Source organism: Chlorocebus sabaeus, chromosome 2, assembly GCF_047675955.1.
Source record: "Chlorocebus sabaeus isolate Y175 chromosome 2, mChlSab1.0.hap1, whole genome shotgun sequence".
In the NCBI taxonomy this organism is placed as follows: Eukaryota; Metazoa; Chordata; class Mammalia; order Primates; family Cercopithecidae; genus Chlorocebus; species Chlorocebus sabaeus.
The window spans coordinates 96,570,428-96,588,019 of record NC_132905.1 but is presented as its reverse complement, the minus strand read 5'-3'; the positions used below and the strand labels follow the sequence as shown (position 1 = coordinate 96,588,019).

The window sequence follows — 17,592 nt, the reverse complement described above, 5'->3', positions numbered from 1 at the left end:
AGAGGAGGGCACCTTAGATTGTAAGAGCTGGATTAGTGGGGGGAGTATGGAGGCCACGGCAACTCCATTGTGGAAGATAATCAGCCATGCTGGCTTCTGATTAACTACAGTTCCAGGAAGGCCTCTAAGATTTCCAGTTTATCTACTGTTCCTTGCCTAAGAGCAGGTGCCATAAATCCTGCCCTTAGGTCAGACAACGTGGATGTTATCATACTTCAGTTGTCTCATACATCCCTTCTGAATCACATATACTCCTCCTCTATGGTATGTAAGCCCTGGGTAAGGGGGTGATGGGTGGATCCAGGGGGAATCCACCATCTAGTGTCACCACCCGAGACACAAACATGAAGCCACCTTTGCAAAAATTATAACAGAAAATTATGGCAGTGAAGGAAATCTGATCCGGCCAACCCCCATCTTGCCTTTTGACTTCAAGCTGCCTTTAATTATTCCTGGGCTTGGGTCAAGCTAACTCTGGGAGACATTTATAGTTTAAGTGATAATAGCCTCTTCTCAAAACTCAGTTGTCTTTGTAAAGCTAATGAGAGACCACCAGGTTAGGAGGATAGAGAAGCCTGGTAGACAGAGACGATTGCCAGCCACTATTCTGGAGGTCACAAGATATGCAACTTCTCCAATTACTCCTGCAGATAGCATCACTATTGCAGAACCCAAGATTGGCCTTTGAGGTATCATTTCAGGGTTTTTTGCATGTCTAACACTGATAGCTCCACCTGGCCCCACTCACTGATGGCTCTACCTGAACCCACCAACCACTCCTGTGGTCCCACCCAGAGGCAATTCAGCATGCAGGAGAACCATTTCCCACACCCCTATTATTGCACCTACAACCAGTCAGCAGCAAGCACCCATTGCCTAGCCACCCCAAATCCTTCCCCCAAAGCTTAGCTTTTCTTTTTGTTTTCTTTTCTTTTACTTTCTTTTCCTTTCCTTTCCTTTCTTTTCTTTTTGAGATAGTCTCCCCCTGTCACCCAGGCTGGAGTGCAGTGGCATGATCTTGGCTCACTGCAACTTCCACCTTCCGGGTTTAAGTGATTCTCCTGCCTCAACCTCCCCAGTAGCTGGAATTACAGGCGCACGCCACCATGCCTGGCTATTTTTGTGTTTTTAGTAGAGACGGGGTTTTTATCATGTTGGCCAGGCTGGTCTCAAACTTCTGACCTCAGGTGATCTGCCCCCTTGGCCTCCCAAAGTGCTGGGATTACAGGTATGAGCCACTGCATCTGGCCCCAAACTACCTTTGAAAAATCCAACCCCCACATTCTCAGGGAGGCTGATGTAAGTAATAATAAAACTGCAGTCTTCTGCTTAGCAGGCTCTATGTGTGTAAAACTCTCGATTGCAATTCCCCTGCCTCGATTAATTGGCTCTACCTGGGCAGCAGGCAAAGTAAACCCACTGAGTGGTTATAAACATGGTTTCTCTTCATGAGTTCCTATTAAATGTTTCTTTCTGAGAAACTGGATTTGGCAACCTGTTTCTTCTACCTCTCAGTTTCCTTGGATTTTGGGGTAGGTTTGCATAGACCTGCCCACCACAGAACAATGGCTCAATAAGGTCTTGCACTAGTAATTAAGTTTTCCAGAAAGTAAATGTTCTTCCTTATCTTCCTATGTCTCAGTCCCCTTGATGAAGCCCTTTCAGAGGGCAGTCCTGTATGCACAGAATTGTCATGGCAGATGGCAGAGAGGAAGCAATCTCTTCTTCCAAGGCTTTAGAAGGGGGCTTCCTGGCATGGGTAGACCATGTGAGGCTCCAGACCTACCAGATGGTTACAGTCTATGGGAAGTCCTGGAGGTCTCACCATGGACCAAAGGCACATGACATGCATTGGCAAGAAAAGCACCAGCTTCACTGTCAGTAGTGGTCTCCTGGGTAGGCCAGGGCTCACTGTAGGAAAGTCCATCAGAACAGCTCACCGAGGGTGATAGAGATAAAAGGACACCAGAACAATAGGGGCCAGGTGCTGTGAAAGCACGCTTGTGCTGCTCCAGATTCTCATGTTGAAACGCTAACCCCTAAGGTAGTGGCATTAGGACCAGGGGCCTTTGGGAGGTGATTAGGTCATGGGAGTGGAGCCCTCAAGAATGGCATTAGAGGCCCTGTAGAGAGACCCCTCACCCTCTTTCTACCATGTGAGGCTACAGCAAGAAGGCACCATCTTTGAGCCAGAAAGTGGGCCTTCACCAAATCTGCTTTGATCTTGCTAGAACTGTGAGGCATAGACTTGTGTGGGTTTTTGTGTTTTGTTTTGTTTCCGGACGGAGTCTCACTCTGTCACCAGGCTAGAGGATAATGCTGTGATCTCGGATCACTGTAACCTCCACCTGCCAGGTTCAAGTGATTCTTCTGCCTCAGCCACCTGAGTAGCTGGGATTACAGGTACCTGCCACCATGCCCAGCTAATTTTTGTATTTGTAGTAGAGACAAGGTTTCACCATGTTGGCCAGGCTGGTCTCGAACTCCTGACCTCAGGTGATCCACTTGCCTTGGCCTCCCAAAGTGGTGGGATTACAGGCATGAGCCACTGTGCCTGGCCCACTTGTGTTGTTTATAAGCCTACAGTATTCTGTCATAGCAGCCCAAGGTGACTAAGACACCTGGGGTCAGTGCTTAACTGTCAGAAGACCAGTGGGTGTAGTTGTCACAAGGAGCAGAAAGGTCAGAGTGGCAGCCAAATGGGCCCGACCTGCAGAGTTTATGAAGATGGTTAATAGAATGTAGCACCCTTAAAGGCAAAATATATGTGAAAGCAACAAGGGTGCTACTCAGTTGGACCCATCAGAAGCAAACAAGGACAGATGACCTAGGAGATAAGGACAGAGACCCTATTAAAAAATCACAACCTGAGCCAGTTTATACAGGCCTGATCTGTTGACTAAAGAGAAGGCTGAGTGCTTGGGAGAAAGGACCACACAACACTACAGCAAGTGAACTTGATAGCAATTTTCCCATTCCTTCCCCAAAGAGAACTACAGCCATTTGCATGGGCAATTTATATATCGGGGAGAGGGGAATATCCAAATATTCTAAGGACAGCTAGATATGGTTAGAGTTGACATTGATATCTAAAGACTCAAAATGTCATCACTGCCCCCCTTTTGAAGATGGGGTACAGCGGAGACAGGTAATAGAGTCTTGGCAAGGACTTTCTTGCAATGGGCTCACTGGGTCCAGGACTCTCACTCCCCGCATGGCCATGTCCCTGGTTCCCATGTTATAATTAAGGTAGACAAACTTGACAGTTGGTACTTTGAGTCTTGGCCTATGGGGTAAGAACAGTCATCATGGGAAATGGCAAATGGAAGCCTCTGAAAACGCCCCCACCTCTGGCTAAGATAGTAAATGAGAAACAATATTGCATCTCCAGGTGAGGGGAGTGATGGAAATCAGTTTTACTCTTTTTTTATTTTTATTTTTTGAGATGGAGTCTTGCTCCTTACCCAGGCTGGAGTGCAGTGGCGAGGTCTTGGCTCACTGCACCCTGCAACTTCTGCCTCCCAGGTTCAAGAGATTCTCCTGCTTCAGACTCCCGAGTAGCTGGGATTACAGGTGCCTGCCACCACGCCCAGCTAATTTTTACATTTTTAGTAGAGACGGGTCTCACCATGTTGGACCAGGCTGGTCCCCAACTCCTGACCTCAGGCAATCCGCCTGCCTCAGCCTCCCGAAGTGCTGGGATTACAGGCGTGAGCCACCATGCACAGCCCTCAGTTTTACTCTTAAGGAGCTGAAGGATGGGGATGGTGGTCTTCAATATGTCTCTATTTAATTTACCAGGCTGGCTTCTGCAGAAACAGAAGATTCCTGGAGGAAGAGAGTGAACTTCAGCAAGTTGCACCAAGGAGAATCTACAGCGGCAGCTGCCCTGCCAGGCACGGGATCTCAGTCAACGTGGGTCAACACAGCCTCAGGTGTGTGCTCTGCCCCACTGAGATGGCAAGTGCATTCTTTTCTATTCCTATGAGGAAAGAGCATCAGAAAGAGCCTGCATTCGCATAGGATGAATAACAGTGGACCCTGGCTTTGCCTCAGGGTTATGTGCTAATAACCCATGTGTTCTATGCCCTAAGGAAGCCCAGAGAGAGCTGGACAAGCTGGACATCCCAAAGAGCATGACACTGGCCCTCCACATTGATTACACTGTGCTGGTCGGGTGCTAACCAAGAAGTGGCTAACACACTGGGAGTCTTGGTAAGATGCCTGAGTGCCTGCAGCTGGCGGACAAATCCTACGAACATTCTGGGAACTGCCACTAATAACACTCTTGCCGGGGAGGTCCCATAACGAGGAGCATACAGGACCTCCCATCCACAGCAAAGAGCCAATTATTGTATCTTGCATCTCCCCCAACCAAGAGAGACAGAAAATGCCAGTACACCTTCTGCAGGCAGCACATCCCACACCCGTGAAGACCACTCCAGTCTATGTACCATTGATACGAGAAGCTGTCGGCCTTCACTGAGCCTGTAGCAGGTCGAGGCTGTAGTGTGGGCAGTCCTGTGACTCAGGCCCTGCAGCTGGTCAGACCCTGTGTTATGAGAGGTATCAGACGTGGGAAAGCAATGCTGTGTGTTTATGGCAAGCCCCTATGCCAGAATCGCAGTGCAGGCCCCTGGGATGTGGGAACAAAGCCATGCCATCTGCGGGAGAGGATTCTGCAAAATATTCTGAAAAGTCCCTGCTGATGTGCTCCTGGGGTCTGGGGTGATGGAATGCCTGATTGTGCATGTGGACCTGCTCAGATGAGCTGGATTCTGTCACGCCCCTGGGTTATGAGGTTGGGGACTCAGAAATAACCCATTACATGTGGGAGGGTGCGTGTGGCAGCAGTAGAAGCAGGAGCAGGAGGCCAAGCAGTGGCAGTCGCCCAGTACCCTGCCACGCTCCACAGCAGTCCTCGGAGCCCCAGTGGAGGAACCTTCCAGTGAACTGAGGAGGGAGGGACAAGCCTAGCCTTAGTTCACGGAGGTGTCTGCTCCACCTGTGGGGCCAGCCCAAATCTCCCGGCTGCCATACTCCAGCCTCACCAGGCTGCCCTTTCAAGAGCGTGATATGGTTTGGCTCTGTGTCTCCACCCAAATCTCATCTTGAACTGTGATCCCCACGTGAGGAGGGTGAGACCTGGTGGGAAGTGATTGGATCATCGGGGCGGTTTCCCCCACGCTGTTCTGGTGATAGTAAGGGAGTTCTCATGAGATCTGATGGTTTTATAAGTGCCTGACAATTCCCCTGCTTGCACTTGTCTCTCTCACCCACCACTACGTAAGACGTGCCTGCTTCCCCTGCCGCCATGATTGTAAGTTTCCTGAGGCGTCACCAGCCATGCAGAACTGTGAGTCAATGAAACCTCTTTTCTTTATAAATTACCCAGTCTTGGGTAGTATCTTTATAGCAATGTGAGAACGGACTAACACAGAGGGTGATGAAGGAACGTTCTCCCAGTGGTCATCCCCTCTGTGTAAGTGGCTGTGAGGTTAGAAGATCTCTGAATCCATGGGCAATGGCCAATGACTTTGCCAGCTGAGCCCAGAATGGGAGTGATGTGGAGAGTGGGGATGGGCAGTCGGGGCTGAGGCATGGGGTGGACATGGAGGAGTGGGCAGGAGGTGCAAAGATCTGTGTGTAACAGGCAGCTGCTCCCAGAAAGCACCTGCCACAGAGGAGGCCTGAACAACCCCTAGGGAAGGTCAGGCGTGGCTGTCTGGGCCAAGCGTGATGGGCTGGTTGTCTCTCTCCATGGGGGCCCAAGGCTGCCGTCCTCTCTCCCTGTGCCATCCTCTGCTGCCTCTTTCCCATGGCCCTTGACCCCAAGGGAACTTCCCGATGAGCCTCCTGCCTGCTAGGCTCCGAATCAGTCTGTTTGCTGGGGATCCGCCTGCTGTACTGCCACCCTTCCAGAGTAGAGAAACCAGAAGTAACTGAGCAGCGCTGACGTCATATGGCCATCCCAAGGTCAAGTTTCTTCCCCTCACGTATGAAGTTCATTCTTTCCCTCCCACCTGAAGTTCCCGCCAGTCCTGCCTGAAGTGCTACGGCTGCCCTGGTGATCTAGGTGGTCTCTCCATTGTGGGTGGTGCCCAGTGGTCCTCAGTGGGTCTGGACAGGCCCTTTCTGGACTGAAGACCTATGAAATGGAAAGACAAGTAATTTACTTCTCCTACCCATTTACTATGAAATGTGGGAGCAGAGAGAATAGCAACCAGCCCCATTCAGAGAGGGGCAGAGTGGCAAGCACATGGCAATCGTGGAGTGCAGCCAGCCTGAGGTCCCAGTGTGGTGAAGGATGCTCCTTGATGTGGCCCCAGCTCTCCTCCCTAGGCAGGCCCCAGTCCATGTTCTCAGTGGCAGTGGCTGGCCCTTCCTTTGCTCTGTCCCCTGGGCCACCTGCATCTCAGGCACTGGAGAGTCCCCACTTTCTCAGTCTCTCTGCCACTCCTCAAAGAATGGGAGCCCCGAGTTATTCTTAAGTTTTCAAACAATCACAAATACAGTCTGTGAATTCACCCACTGGGGAAAATGTATTTGTAACCCCCACATCAATACTCGGGGCACTCCAGGTCACTGGACACACACAGGGGGGTGAAGTTTCAGACATGGGATGTGCATGTTCCAGCTGAGGTTGGACACAGTGATGTTCTGCCTTCTTGTTCTAGCTCATCCTGTAAACATGGGTCTTTCCATGGTCTCCTTAGTGACATTCTTTTTTTTTTTTTTTTGGTGGTTTTGCTAAGTTGGCCCAAGCATAGTGCTGAAGTTGTCCTAAGCATAGGGAAGCTGGCTGCCATGCGCCAGACAGAGAAAAAAGGCATCTTAGAGAAAGCTTTGATGTTAGTGAGTCAACAATATTACACAGGTGTCTTTAAACGGAAACACATAAAACAGGATTGGGTGTGGATTGATGAAAATTTAGTGACCAGAGCTCTCAGGAACCTTAACCCTGTTTTTCTCCTAGGAGCATGACTCATTCATCTCTAATTCCATGTTTACAGCGGCTTTTCAGAATATGAACTGCTGCAGATAGTGATAATTGATGGTTTTCTTCTAGGTTTATAGGTTCTTGGGTGTTACCATCCTCTTAAAAATGCTGTTTGTTCAGCTTCTTCTGAAATTATGGAGAGAGATGATGGCAGGCCTCTCGAGGCGATAGAGCTTACATGGGAATGCATGCCATACCCTTTATCTGTTTTTCCCAAGCCATTGTGTTCACCTGACATGATTCACTTCTGTCCACTCAGACACTGTAATATTATTTTATATATAAAATATATAGGCCGGGCACAGTGGCTCACGCCTGTAATCCTAGCACTTTGGGAGGCCGAGGTGGGCAGATCACAAGGTCAGGAGATCGAGACCATGGTGAAACCCCATCTCTACTAAAAATACAAAAAATTAGCCGGGCACGGTAGTGGGCGCCTGTAGTCCCAGCTACTCAGGAGGCTGAGGCAGGAGAATGGCGTGAACCTGGGAGACAAAGCTCGCAGTGAGCCGAGATCACACCACTGCACTCCAGCCTGGGGGACACAGCGAGACTCTGTCTCAAAAAAAAAAAAAAAAAAAAAATATATATATATATATATATAAAAAATGTGGACAACACTCCATATATATGTATATACATATATGTATATATAATATATACACATATGGCTTACATATATGCATATATGTATGTATGTACATATATATGGGGTTTGTCGACAGTTCCTGGGTCATAACTCCCACAGCCCTTGTTACAACAAACAGTCTCTCTCTCTGACCTTCTTTTTGCCTGCTTTGGGCAGGTGGAACCCTAACCTGCTGTGGGTCATAAGCTCCTCATTCCAGAGGGGGTCTTGTCCCACACACTGGAGGAGGGAACACTGCCCAGAAAAGCCAAGAAGTGACCAGACAGCGTAGCCGGGTTTAGACCATATCCCTTTGGGCCAGTCACATTTCTACATGGTTGTCAATCATGCCCACCCCATGAGTCTCCATGAAAGGCCCAAGAGGACAGGGCTCTTCAGGATGGCTGAACACTGACCATGTGGAGGTTCCTGGAGGGTGGACCCTGGGGAGGGCATGGAAGCTCTGCACCCCTTCCCCCATACTTTACCCTACGTGTTTCTTCATCTGTATCTTTTGCGATGTCCTTAATAACAAACTGGCAAACACAGGTGTTTCCCTGAGTTGTATGAGCTGCCCCAGCAAATTAATGGAATCCAAAGAGGGGTTGTGGGACCGTGATTTATAGCCATTTGGTCAGAAGTTCCAGAGGCCCAGGCTTGCAACTGGTGTCTGAGGTGGGAGAGGGGCAGTCTCGGGGACGGAGCCCTCATCCTGTGGGATATGAGCTCTCTCCAGGTAGGCAGAGTCAGGATGAAATTACAGGACACCCAGCCAGTGTCTGCTGTAGCGCTGACTGCTTGCTTGCTGGTGGGGATAAATCTCCACATATTTTGGGGTCACAGAAGCCTTCTGTGTTGATTGTTGTAGTTGTGTGAGAGCAGAGGAAAAAAGATTTGAGGTTTTTCTTAAGAGGCGTGGTGGAAGTGGACGTGAGGCTATGCCTTGATTTCCCTCTTGAAGATGCTGAGCTTTCGTGGCAGCTGTTGCTTCAGGCATCTTTCCATTTTACTGTTTTGCTGTTGGTATTTGAGGAGCTTCTGTCTAGTCCTGCACGTTCCTGAACTGAACTCTCCATTCCCTTTCATCCTGGCTTACAAACCACATAATTACTTTCTGTGTGCCTCATCTCCTTATAATACCTTTCTAATGCAATCCAAAGGCAACCAACACTCATTACTACTAACATCGTTTCCAGGCCCCTCCTCCGGAGCTGCGATTTTGTTAGGTGTGAGGTCGGCTTCCCACAGCGTCACAGGCACAGTGTTGTACATAAGCCACCTCTGCCCACCAAGCACCCCCCCGCCTGCCCATGGCCATCCTGTCACATTGGTTACCCGGTTACTGGGGGGCTACTGGGCTGGGGGACTCGGCCTCACACTGCCACGCCTGGACCAGGCTCACTGAGCAGCCGACGTGTCGGATGTTGCCAGTCCCCATGGCCGAGGGGAAAGGGCTCTGCCACATGACCTGTGCCCAGCCCAGAAGGTTCACGTGTCAAAATGTTGGCCAACATAGTAGGAGGCTGGGAGTGGAATTGCTGCAGGAGCCTAGAAGGGGCGAGAATTGGAAATACTTGGCAGAAAGCATTAGTGACTGTTACAGAGGATGACAGAGATGGGGCATTCTTAGAGGACTTGAGGGGACAGGCCTGCTTGATCCGTGCCCCAGGGTGAGGGAGACTGAGCCGCACAGCATGGGCCAGCAAGGTGGTCTGGAGGGCAAACACCGTCCCTCTGTCCTGCCCTGCCCCACTCCACTGCACAGGGTGGTGTCTCGATGGTGGCAACTCTCAGCTCACGGGCTGCAGCAAGCCTTGGCATGGACACGGTCATTGACCTGAGAGGCCTCAGCGTTCCCTCCAGCACCCCGCTCCAACGATCCCGATTCAGGCGGGAGTCCTGGATCTCGGCTCCAGCGTAGTTTGGGAGCCCTGGACGCGCTCAGCCCGGCCTGCTTCCCACGCTCTGCTTGCAAACAGCTGGGGAGGCTTCGGAAGAGAGCTGGATCATTCCTGCAGGGTGACAGCGGTGCCATCAACTTGCCGCCAAGTTGAAGGCCCTCCAGGAGTTCCCTATCCTAACCAAATCCCACCCCAGCTCCTCTGAGTCATTGGCACTGGGTGGTTTTCTTGCATTTCGTATAATTTGGAGGCACGGATTTATCATTTCCCCCACTCGGCAGTCTGGAGACATTTTTTTTTTTTTTTTTCATTTCATACTGCAGTTTCTAAAAATAACGTTAGTGGTAACTTAAATTTCTTACTCATTTCTCTCCTCCTTCAGTATGAGGCGAGGGGATTTATAGAGGCCTGCTGCTGAGGGGACCCCAGGGGACAGAGCACCCGTGGCTTGTTCCTCTCACAAGGGTCCACCCTCCTGCCTCCTCCCGGCGGCATGCATGTGATCACCTGGGAACAGTCCAGGCGGGGCTCGCTCCCTCCTGCAATGCCACCAGGCACAACCAGCATCCCCAGGGCTCTGATCGGGCCCTGATCCGGGGGGCTGCTGTGTGCGAAGTCACATGGCCTGTCGGGGCGTCAGTAGCTTTGTTTGTCTGGAAAGTGGAGAAACTGGCGATCTTCGTCCATAGAACAGGAGGCTGGACAGGTGGCCGTGTATCACAGCAGCATTGTTTGGGTGTGATGGTATGATGCAATAATTTGCTTAAAAACACATGACAAGGCTGGGCGTGGTGGCTCATGCCTGTAATCCCAGCACTTTGGGAGGCCAAGGTGGGCAGATTACTTGAGGCCAGGAGTTCGAGACCAGCCTGGCCAACATCGTGAGACCAACATCATGAAACCCCAAGCCTACAAAAATTAGCCAGACATGGTGGTGTGAGCCTGTAATTCCAGCGGCTCGGGAGGCTGAGGCAGGAGCATCTCTTGAACCTGGGAGGCAAATGTTGCAGTGAGCCGAGATGGCGCCACCACACTCCAGCCTGGCTGACAGGGTGAGACACTGGCTCAAAAAAAAAAAAAAAGCAAACCATATGAGATAAAATGACGGCTTCCCTGGGGGGCTAGATTTGAGGCAGGAAAGGCAGCCTGTTGATAACTGTCGAGGCTGGGGATGGGATGTGGAGCTTATTAAGCTGTCTATTTTTATGTACCCATGAGAACTCCCATAGTAAGAAAACGTGAAAAGAAAATCATAAAACGAAATCACAAGGAAGGCTGGTTTGTTGCAGCCTTTTTTGGGTTGGAGTTGGGTGAGTCTAGGCTTCCCAGCAAGCTCGAGGAAAGGACAAAGGTCGGGCTTGTGGCCTGGGTCCTGGCCCTGAGTGTGGACTCTAGTGAGGCTTGGCTCCCACCCCTGAGCCGTGGATGTGGCGTCTGGGTCCCGACCCTGGTCAGCCACAGCATGGCGTGGGGAGCTGAAGCAGGTCATCCTCTGTGAGGCTGTTTCTCCACTTTTTACTAAAAGGCGGGGACAGTGAGGCCTCACAAGAAGTGCTGGGAGGAGTGGGTGGCGGATGGGTGGGGAGAGGGTGCTCCGTGAATGTCCTCTTGCCCCCATCCTCCCTCCTCAGCCAGCCCCTGTCCCCGGAGCCCCCACTCCTGCCCTCCCCTTCTATCCTAAAGCCCAGGCTGGCTCTGGATACATTTGATTTCTGGTTCCTCATTAAATGTGACAAGTGAAGCCAGAGGACCCTCTGACACCCAGGACTGAGTGCAGCGCCGGGAGGGGCTTGCCGGATGTGGTGGAGGGGACAGTGTGGCCCAGCTGGGGCACGGTGGGGCACAGGGCCAGGGTCTCCCGAGCTCTGGATATTTGAGCTGCGGACCGGACAGGATACGCTCCTCCACGGGAAGGCCTCAGTGAGCTGGGGCTGGGGGGCCCTCTTGTGGCAACAGAGGGCCTGGGTTCTATGTACCAAAGCAAAACCAAAACGTGGGAGCGGCCTTTCATGAGCCCAGGCAGACGCAGCTCACCGGTCCTCCGAGGCCACCAGCCCAGCAGGCTTCAGGGAGCCTGGATCTGTAGGCAGTGGCCGAGGCCGTGGTACAGCCCACCCAGCGTCCACCCTGCGGTCCGCCGCGATGGCCAAGGTCTTGGAGTACTGGTGAGAGGTGCCCTCCCAGGTGCCAAAAGGAGCTTCTGCAGATACTGTTCATGGCAATTGCAGGGCTCCTGGCGATCGAAGCACAGGTGAGTGCAGACATAAGGCTGCCTTTACGAAAGGCACAGAGCCGTGGCCAGAACCCCTCGGTCTGGTCTCCATGGCCGCTTTTGGGGCCTTGGGTTCCTTCTCTGTCACGTGGCCTCTGAAGCTGCTGTCGACTCTAAATTGTGATTATTGGCCCAAAGTTGAACCCGTTACTGTTCTCTGAGAAGTGGCTTTCCTTCTGGTCCTCCTATTTTTGTCTCTTCTCACTTACTACAATTTTCCAACGGCACCTCCCTCCAACCCCTTCAGTGCCCATTGTCAGAGTCACACCCTAGGGCTCATCATTGGCCACGCCCGCCCTGTCTCCAGCACCTCGGCTCCCAGGACCTCACCCACCTCCCATCTGTCCAGATCAGCCCCCAGTGAGCCTTCCAGCCACGGGGCCCACTGATTCCCCACTTGCGCCATCATCCACCTCTTCACCAGCCTGAGACCAGGCTTGGGTTTCCTGGGCCACCAGCCTCGCCTTTCCTTTCATGGTCCTGTCCCTTGTCTCTACAGCCTGACTATTATGGAAAACCCTGATCCTGGTGAAATCGGCGAAATCAGCGACCCTCTGGCCTGTGCTGCTGAACTTCCTGGACCTCCTCCAGGGTCTGGGATGGCCTTCCCGAGATCCGCAGGGTTCACTCCATCACGCCCTTATCCCGTCCTTGAAGACGACCGTCAATACACAATCATACAGCCCCCGCTCCTGCCCCCGGACTGTTTACTGTTCCTTTGTTAGTTGTCAATTGCTCCCCCCAGACGACTCCATGGGGCCGATTTGGCTTTCCCTGTTTATTACTGTGTCCCTGTGCTTATTCTCAGGGCTTGGCGATACGAGTGTGCTGAATGAACGGACGAGCAAATGAATGCCGCTCTTTGACCATCAGGTTTGGAATCGCAGCTCTGGATTTGGGTAAGTTTTACAACACCAGGCACCTGAGAGGTGTCTTCATGGGGCTGGCTGCAGAGTGGGCCATTCTGAAGGCAGAGCTTCTAGAGCTGGTGACCTTGCTGTCCCTAAGGCTGTGGTAGGATGTGGGGCTCACACAGGGTGGCTGCAGCAACTCTTGGGAAAATGTGCTCAAAATACAACTGTCCCAGGAAGAAACAGCCCCGGAATAGACTGTTTATGTTCTTTCTGTACTCACCTTGATTTTTAAAGTAACTTAATTACTTCTGATTTTAAAGATAAGACAGGTCCTTGTAAAACAGGTAGACGATGCAGAAAGATGATGCATCCTCCAGGTTCAGCCAGAGCAACAGAACCAGTCGGAGATCACACACACACACACACACGTGCACGCACAGCTACGCATGCACACACAATGCACACACACACCTATGCATGCACACACACGCATGCACACACGGATGCACACACATGCAAGCACATGCACATACATGCATGCACGCACGCATGCACACACATGCACATGGATGCACACAGGCACACATGCATGGACACACACACAAATGCACAGGCACACACGTGCACACACACACATGCACATGTGCACACAGACTCATTTCAAGGAACCGCCTTATGCAACTGTGGGGGTTGGCTGGGCAAGTCTGAAATCCAGGGCAGGCATCAGGCTGGAAACTCTCAGGCCGGAGCCGAGGCTGAGTCCACCAGTGGAATTTCTCCTTCCTGGGGGAAGCCTCAGTTTTGCTCTCAAGCCCTTCAACTGACTGGACCAGGCCCACCCAAGTTATGGAGGATAAATCTCCTTTAGTTAAAGTTGATGGATTCACGGTGTTAAGCACATTTATGAAATGCCTTCAGGACAACACCCTAAGTCGTGTTCACTTGAATAACTGGGTACTAAGGCCTGGCCATGAGGACGCACAAAACTAACCCTCACAGACGTGAACGGAGCTCAGAAGGTACTGACACAAATTAGTTAGAAAGAGACAAATGGCCCAGTAGGACAGTGGGCAAAGGCTGTAGAGAGGAGAGGCACGGCGGAGGGGATCCACATGGCCCACCTGCAGAGAGATGCGCAGCACACCAGGTAAAGCCAGTTAAAACCCCGGGGCCAGAATGCCGTTTCCTCAAAAGGGCTGTTTCCGGAGTGCTGGTGACATTTAATTTCCTGCCCGGGAGAGCAGGCGCACGGGTGTACAGTCACAGTTAGTTAGTAAACTGTGTGTCGAGGCTCTCAGGACCCTGGGGCAGGCTCTGGGTTCTCAGTAAGCGAGTAGGGGGACCACAATGCTGGCGCTGGACCCTCGGGGTCTGACCACACAGAGTGTGGAGGCGTCCTGCAGCCTCACCCCCCTGAGCAGGCTGCCTGCCTCTCAGGTGTCCACCAAAGTACCTCGTGCTTGTGACACGGCGCCTTCAAGTCACACTGGTGATCGCTGCTGCTGCCCAAATCCGCTAGCCAGGCCAGAGGCACCTTTGGCAAGGCACGTCTGGGCCAGGATGAGCGGCAAGTTTCAGGCCATACGCTTATTTTGCCTCAAAGCAGTCATATTAGTCTAAGGCAGTCCGGCTGAATTCCAGGGAATTCCTGCACACTCACACACACGTGAGTGCCTCAGCCCTAGGGGAGCCATTTGGTGCTATCAGGAAGCATCAATAAAATACCCAAAGAGAAGACAAGGAGAAAGAATAACTAGGCCAAGGCTAGTGAGGCCTCTGTATTGAAAAGGCAAGAGGAAAATGCAGGTGTAGATATAAACAGGGCGGCAAGCTTGATGCAGGTAAGAGGAAACAGATGCGTGGGTATAAACACGGCAGAGGCTTGATGCAGGTAAGGGGAAACAGATGCGTAGGTATAAACAGGGCACGAGGCTTGGTGCAGGTAAGAGGAAAACGCATGCGTGGGTATAAACAGGACAGGAGGCTTGGTGCAGGTAAGAGGAAAACGCATGCGTGGGTATAAACAGGGCACGAGGCTTGGTGCAGGTAAGAGGAAAACGCATGCGTGGATGTAAACAGGGCGGCAGGCTTGATGCAGGTACCTACTTCTCAGTTCTGTCCTGTGGCTACTCAGCCCTGACACTGGTCAACGCGCCGAGCTCAGCACTGCTTTTCCCCACGGCTTCTCAGGGGCTGACTGCAAGGGGCAGAATGAGTAAGGTCCTTCCCACGGGGTCCCCTTCCCTTCCTGCGTCTCGGGCCTTTTCCCGGAAAGCTGTTTATTCCCCCCGCTGACTAAGTGGTGCCGAAAGCGTCTGAGGGACTCCAAACTCCTCTTGGGGCTTATCGTGAGCCGGTGGAGACAAGGCGTTTCCACCCTTTACCCATCCCTTCTACTCATGGGACTTTCCCAGCAGCTCCAAGGGCAGCCAAGGTCCCGGCTAAGGTTTCTGTTCTTACCAGAAGTAAATACAGAGAAATGCTAGTAACTCGCTGAGACACAGAAAGTGTGATGAGCGTCAGACATGCTGCACCCTCCTGCCCCAGGAGGCCGGGGTGACTCCTTCCCGTCTGTAGACGTGTGGGGACACACTGTGAGAGCTCCAAGTCTTTGCTGCCAATAGCAGGTGGGCGAGGAAGGGGTTGTGGGGATGTGGAAAAAGTGGAGGAAGAAAGATTTATTGAAAGCTGGTGCAAAAGGGGAAGAGAGGCCAATGCAGACCCAACTGTGGCCTGCCTGCTGGGGCCCCTGCTCTGGCCTGGTGGCTTCCGGACGTCACCGCCCAGCCATGGTCCTGCTGGACCTTTGTTTCCTGGGAGACTTCTCGGAGGCCTGGTCCCTGGTCCATAAGGACGCATAATTCTCCTTCTAACACTCAGGACCCTCAGCTGTAGGTCTGTTGGAGATTGCTTGAGGTCCACTCCAGACCCTGTTTGCCTGGGTATCAGCAGCAGAGGCTGCAGAAGCTAGAATATTGCTGAACAGCGAGTGTGCCTGTCTGATTCTTGCTTTGGAGGCTTCCTCTCAGGGGTGTACTCCACCCTGTGAGGTGTGGGGTGTCAGACTGCCCCTAGTGGGGGATGTCTCCCAGTTAGGCTACTCAGGGGTCAGGGACCCACTTAAGCAGGCAGTCTGTCCCTTCTCAGATCTCAACCTCCGTGTTGGGAGATCCACTGCTCTCTTCAAAGCTGTCAGACAGAGTCGTTTCAAGGACGCATAATTCTCAAGCCATGTTTCCATTTGAGAGACGCTAATGGTGAGGGTGGGCTCCTCTCCCCTCCCTTCCCCTCCCCTCTCTCTGATGGCGTCTTGCTCTGTCACCCAGGCTGGAGTGCAGTGGCGCAAACCTCCACCTCCCAGGTTCAAGCAATTCTCCTGCCTCAGCCTCCCAAGTAGCTGGGACTACAGGTGCCTGCCACCATGCCTGACTAATTTTTATTACTTTTCAGTAGAAACGGGATTTTGCAGTGTTAGCCAGCATGGTCTCGATCTCCTGACCTAGGGATCCACCTGCTCTGGCCTCCCAAAGTGCTGGGATTACAGGCGTGAGCCACTGCACCTGGTCCCTTGTGTCTCTTTAATGAATGAATGGATTAGCATGGAAGGAGAAGTAGGGTCTATTTTTCACCTAGCTCTAGAATTTTAGTGCTCACAGGCACCCAGGAGCCAGTCTCCTTGAAAACTCTCATTTTAAATGGAGGGGAAGGGGAGCGATCACTTACCAGTTTCGAGTGATCTTCTGGGATGATAAGATGTGTTGACCTGGAGAGAGCTGGTGGCTGCACAACACTGTGAATGCCCCGAACGCCACCAACTGCATGCTTTGAAATGATTAGTCGTATGTTATGTGAATGTCACCTCAGTTCCAAAAAAAATAATAATGCCCTTGAGACCGGGAGGGTCTGCTCCCCCAGAGCCACTAGCGCCTCCTGTTGGGCTCCAGGATGTCTGGGTGTGGCTGCTGCTGCACCGCGGGGTGCAGGGACTCCTTAAACGCACATGCCATTTTTCTGCATCTCCACTCCAAGTTCCTTTTAGAGGCAGGCAGGGTGTGGATTTTAACAGTAACAGAATGTCCAGTGCCTGCCTCATTTTAGAATTTCAGAGAGACAGAACCGTCTTGGTTATTACCAAGTTGAGGAAGAAGGGAATGGAATATTCAGGATTGAGATGCCTTCAAAGTCCATGTTCACTGTTGGCCCAAATGACACATGACATCCACTCACCGATCCTGTTTTGGTCAAAAATTGGCCTGGCTGGTTGGGTGTGGTGGTTGATGTCTGTAATCCCATCACTTTGGGAGGTCAAGGCAGGCGGATCATGAGGTCAGGAGTTCGAGATCAGCCTGGCCAACACGGTGAAATCCTGTCTCTTCTTAAAATACAAAAATTAGCTGGGTGTGATGGCACATGCCTATAATCCCAGCTACGTGGGAGGCTGAGGGACGAGAACTGCTTGAACCCAGGAGGTGGAGGTTGCGGTGAGCTGAGATCGCTCCACTGCACTCTAGCCTGGTGACAGAGTGAGACTCCGTCTCAAAAAAAAAAAAAAAAAAAAAAAAAGTGGCTGTGGGCGTGTAAAGAAACATAAAAATCACAGGATGCCCAAACTTCTTACGCCAAAGGGAAGGTTAAGCCTGGAGTCTGGGTCATGCAACACCGCGTCCGTATGGACAGCTGTCACTAGCAGGATGCATCAGCCAGGTCCCCACAGAAAGGTGGAGGCCACAGCCATCTCCAAGGGCCCCCACAGATCTTTCATCAGTACATTCTTTGCTGGTCTCCCGTAAACAAGGACATGCCAATCATAACTTTAGGTGTGCAATCTAAGTCCAGCTCCTAAAACGAGAGTCTGTTCCATTCCATGCTGATAATGTCCTCTACAAGCTTGTCCTCCCAGTGGCAGGCCAAAGACAAGACGAGATCAAGTGTTCCTC

The 17,592-nt window shown here is 51.8% G+C and overlaps 1 long non-coding RNA gene across 1 annotated transcript in view; it reads left to right on the top strand.

Annotated features, from left to right (window-relative positions):
* LOC119619310 (uncharacterized) overlaps positions 1-5,237 on the top strand; it is a 29,680-nt gene extending 24,443 nt beyond the window's left edge. Inside the window, exon 2 of the long non-coding RNA XR_012091555.1 lies at positions 3,802-5,237. This is a non-coding gene — a long non-coding RNA (uncharacterized lncRNA). The remainder of the gene's footprint in view (positions 1-3,801) is intronic.
* The last annotated feature ends 12,355 nt before the right edge of the window (positions 5,238-17,592 follow it).